At 41.6% G+C, this 5,296-nt stretch overlaps 1 long non-coding RNA gene across 1 annotated transcript; it reads left to right on the forward strand.

Moving 5' to 3' along the window:
- Positions 1-2,948: 2,948 nt before the first annotated feature.
- On the forward strand, positions 2,949-5,066 carry LOC144615092 (uncharacterized). Its single transcript, XR_013553499.1, has 3 exons — positions 2,949-3,064; positions 3,422-3,587; positions 4,216-5,066. It is a non-coding gene; the product is annotated as an uncharacterized LOC144615092 (long non-coding RNA).
- The last annotated feature ends 230 nt before the right edge of the window (positions 5,067-5,296 follow it).

Below are 5,296 nucleotides of genomic sequence, written 5' to 3' on the forward strand. Positions count from 1 at the left end.
GACTTAGAAATTGAATACTTTTTCAAAGTTCATACAAATATTAAGGGTTGGAAATAATATGCAAACCCAGGTCTGTCTGATTTTACAACTAAGCTTAAAACACCTGTATGGATTCCTTTTTAAAGATTCTTAATCTTGGAGTCTGTATACTCTAAAAATTAGATATATTGTTCTTTCTTAAAGAACTTTTTCCTTATAAGATAAATCCATAGTAATCTGTACAAAATTTGAGTAAAAACATAAAAGAAAATTGACATAAAAAGGCACCTTTACGCTCACAACCTAAAAATATTCAGTTGAATATTTTATGTACATCTCATTAGACATCTCTCTCTGTCCCCCTCACTCCTTAATTTAGGGAGGAACTGAGATTCTGGTAGATATTTTATATGAATGCATCATACTTGATATCAAATTTGTTTACTCTTTCCGTTTAACATTTTAACATAAGCATTTCCCATTTTTATATAAACATTTAAAAACTATTCATGATGACTGCATGATATTCAACTAAATAGATAAACTGAAATATAATTTAAAATTCCCATATCCGGGGCACCTGGGTGGCTCAGTCAGTTAAGTGTCCAACTTCAGCTCAGGTCATGATCTCACTGTTCATGAGTTCAAGCCCCGCGTCGGGCTCTGTGCTGACAGCTCAGAGCCTGGAGCCTGCTTCGGATTCTGTGTCTCCCTTTCTCTCTGCCCCTCCCATGCTCGTGCTCTGTCTGTCTCTTTCTCTCAAAAATAAATAAAAATTTAAAAAAATTTTTTCTTAAATTCCCACATCCTATGCTGGATACGATTCTTGTTTTTGTACATTAGAAGATTCCTGTTCTCCTTATAAATAATGAATTCAGTGAGTATCCTTAAAGTAGACTCTAAGTTTTCTAATAGGTTTTGGTTTGCAGAAAAGTCAAGAGGACACTCCAGAGAGTTTTCACACATTCCACATCCAGTTTCCCTCATTATGCAAATCTTACATTAACAAGTTACATCTGTCACCATCAGTGTGCCGACATCGAAACGTTACGGTCTACACTTTATTCGATTTGGTTGGTTTGCACAGGATTTCTTTTTTTGGCCGAGGATCCCATCTAAGATACTGCATTACAGTTAGTAGCTCTTTGTGTTGCCTCTGATACTAACACGTTACCTGCTTCTGGCAGTTTTGAGGAGAGTTGGCCAGGTCTTTCCTAGAATGCTCCTCGGTTGAGATTTATCTGCTTTTCCTATTATCAGACTGAGGTTACACATTTCGGGGCTGAAGAGCATTCTTATCACATCCTTCCAGACAACATGCCGTCAACACGACTTCTCCCTGTTGATGTTGACCCTATTCGCTGGCTGAGGTAGTGTTTGCCAGGTTTCTCCACCGTCAAGTTTTTCTATTTTTCTCCTTTCCATACTGTACACGGGGCACCTAGGCGGCTCAGGCGGTTAAGCGTCCGACTCTTGATTTCAGCTGAAGTAACGATCTCACGGTTCATGAGATCAAGCCCCACACTGGTCTCTGTGCTGACAGAGTGGAACCTGCTTGAGATTCTCTCTCCCTCTCTCTCTGCCTCTCCCCCGCTCATGCACATGCCCCCCCCCCCTTCAAAACAAATAAACATTAGAAAATAAAAATTAATAAAAAGGATGGGGAGCTATGGGGCACCTGGATAGCTCAGTCAGTTAAGTATTAGACTCTTGATTGCGGCTCAGGTCACGACCTCATGATTTGTGAGATAGAGCCCTGCGTCAGGGTCTGCCCTGACAGCACAGAGGCCGCTTGGGATTCACACACACACACTTTCTCTCTCTCTCTCTGTCTCTGCCCCTCACTCCCCCTCTCAAATAAACTTAAAAAAAAAAAAAAAAGGATGGTGAGTTATACTCAACTTTCTTGGGGACAGAATATCTACATAAATTATTTGGAATTACACGGGGCGCCTGGATGGCTCAGTCGGTTAGGCTTCCGACTTCCGCTCAGGTCATGATCTCAGAGTTTGTGAGTTCGAGCCCCGCGTCGGGCTCTGTGCTGACAGGTCAGAGCCTGGGGCCTGCTTCGGATTCTGTGTCTCCTCCTCTCTCTGCCCCTCCCCCACTTGTGCTCTGTCTCTCTCTATCAAGAATAAATAAATGCAAAAACAAAAAATAAAAAAAAAAATATTTGGAATTATACTGCACTGGAAATTTGTCTTTTCTCCCCCCCATGCATTTATTTATTCAATCATTATATAAATATGGACACATGGATATTTATTTCATAGTTTTTGTTATATCTAAGCTATTTTATGTATGTTGTTCACTCAAATCATCCCACATTTATCCATTGGGAAATCTTTCAGTTGACTCCTGTGTCTCTTTCATATACCTCCTCAGTGTGTGTGTGTGTGTGTGTGTGTGTGTGAACACATTCTCTGTGGCGCTAAGAGATGCTTCAGGCTCATCTTATATATTCCCTTCAACAGAGAGTAATGTCACAAAGCAGACCATGAAGAACTCTTGGGAGTTGGGGACTTTTCTGAAAACGAAAATAACCCTGACAGCCACAGCTCTAGAAACTTTTCTGAATTGTGGCCTCTCCCCCACCTCTGATAGGTCTGAGAAGCACAAAAGATGTTCACCACCTCTCTTGCATTTCCCCATTACCAAGGTTCCAGATCACTGACAACGCCTTATGAGAAAAGTATTGTGGTATGAAAATTAATAAGGGGACACACCGCTGAAGTGGACTTAGGAGGCTAAAAGGGGAGGCTGGAGGGGGAGCCGTGCCATTCAATGGCAGTTGCAGACCCCAACAGAAGACTCATCAACAGGAAAGAGTCACCAACTGTAGGTTCCAACTGGAAAAGATGTACACGGCATCTCCTTCAGGAAATCCACCAACCCTACAGTCTCAGCCAATGAGAAACAGGCGTCACCTGAACTTCCGCTTTTGTCCGCTAGACTTTGATTCCAAACACTCCACCCAACTTCCTCCTTCTCCATAAAATAACGTTCCTCTCCTTTGTTTGTTGGACTTGACTAAGGTTTTGCCATAGCTTGTGTGTCCTGAATTGCAATTCTCCTTCATTCTCGAGTAAGTCCATTTTTTTTCTGGGAAAATAACTGACAGTTTTATTTTTAAGCTTATCAGCGGTGACAGAAGTGTATTCTGGAGTGTTCTACCTTGGGGCGAATCAATACCCTCCTGCATGAATATGCTGCAGCAACATTTGCAATTTTCACACAGTTCCGAAGGTGCTAGCTGCAAATCTACACCTAAAAATAGGCTTTAACAGCACGTCTGTAGGCCAAGCAGGCACCGGGCTTCCCGCCTCCTCGACCGACCAACTCTTGGGCTGTTGGGTGTTTAATAGCAGGAAACCCACACTCCGTTTAGTGCCGACATGGGTACCAAATGTTACCTTTAAGTGCTCCTCTGCCTGTTTCCTAGAAAAGTGAGACTTTTGCAAAACCAGAGAAGCAGAGTTTTCCGAGGGGCCCGAAAATCATGCGCTGCAACCTCCGAGCAAAATGACTTTGGGATGGCACTTTGGGTTTCTCCAAACCCGCGAAAGGAGTTTGAGAAGTCGACTAACGAATGTTGAACTGAAGTAAAGGTAAACAGGACAATAACATAATTCTTGAAGATAGAAATTGTCTTACATTGACAGCAGAATGTAGGAATTTTGTCCTTCACTTTTTACCTCTCCATAATGTTCTGGAAAAGGCAAGGTTTTGGAGAATTACCCCCCCCCCCCCCCCCGTTTCCAATGGATTGTGTCTTCCTGAGAAGTGGTACATAAGGAAAGCTGTTTCACAAATGCGTTGGCTTCTTTAAAATTCATGGTTTTTTTTTTTTTTTTTTTTTTTTATCTGTGGGAAAAGGACTTTTAACCAAAGAGTTGTTAGTATCATCAAACTCTGAAATTGGAAGCGTCTTTCCAAAGTGTTTTAAACTTTAAATGTAAGATAACTATGATAAAATATTATTTAAACTTTAAAGGAGAAATATAAAATAATCCATTGAGTAGAGAGTGAAAATTGTGATATGTCCCCCACTTTCAGGATCCATTTCTTTCCTTCCCTTTCTGGCTGTTATGGGGTGGAGGGGGGACATCCGGTGTGGGGAGGCGGAGAAAGTATGGAGGGTGCAGCCAGGCCAGCTGTGACCTTAACCCAACTGAGGACCAGGAAGAATGGGAAAGCAGGACCCCGAAATGGTCAATATTCCCTTCCCCATCCTAGAAAATCTGCACATCAAGCGTGCCTCCTGCAGGACAAAGACGGCACCGGGAGCTGTGTCCTCCGTATCCTCAACTGCGTGCATATTATTGACATTCCCAAGGAACCCAGAAACTTCATTCTTCAAATGTTTACAAATAGAATTTTAAGCCACCTGTCCCTAAAAACGCTATGTATCCTGAAGCAATTATTGCAACTTTGGAGACGACGTGTAAAATTTATATTTTGTCTTTAGGCCGGCCGTGGAAACTGTGCGTCTCCTAAACCGTTTATGGAGGGACAGTAATGGTTAGATCAAATGATCAGCTATTTAAAGATTGCATTCTCACCTGGTATAGAAGTGTTGTGTTTACTTCACCTTCACCGTGAAATATGTTGACTGCCTTTTACCGCAGTGCCTTGACAACCACTAAGGCCACTTAGCGCAAGCTGTCACCCTGTGACACCCCAGAGCTGAGGCTGCTAATTCGCTGGCATGTTTCACTGACAGCACGCACATTATTTATCAGCCGGTACAAGCGACGCACCCTCAGAGTACTGGGGAAAGTTGATGGTGCCTTTGTTGACAAGATAGATTACCCGTGCTAAGCTTGAGATTTTTAATTATGCGTGATTAAATGCAGTTCCCTTCTCTGTAATTTGCATGTTTATACCCTTTCAGAGTTAAAAGAATATGTATGTGTATATATAGCAACAGGAGAGAGAATTACTAATGCAAGCCGGAAACCCAATGGAATGTATATGAGTTACACATTTAAGAGCAAACATCAGACTCCTCTGTGTAGGAAAAGCTAACAAAGTTTTTTGCATTAAAAATGACACCTTCGGTTCAAAACGTGTGTGCTGCAATGACCGCATTGTTCAAATATTAGAGTGGAAAACCAGTTTATATGTACTGGCTACTTTACAGTTCAGAATGTAGTTAGGTAGCTGCTTGCTTTTCTTATGATGACTTTTCATGATAGTTCATTCGATTTTTTCAGTTACAGAATTTGTCTGCAACAATTCAACCTCCTTACTGATTCCAAAATTCTGAAGGTACACCAGAATCAGCACTTAAATTAACATATTAAATGGTAATATG

Source organism: Panthera onca, chromosome F2 (assembly GCF_046562875.1).
Source record: "Panthera onca isolate mPanOnc1 chromosome F2, mPanOnc1 haplotype 2, whole genome shotgun sequence".
Lineage (NCBI taxonomy): Eukaryota > Metazoa > Chordata > Mammalia > Carnivora > Felidae > Panthera > Panthera onca.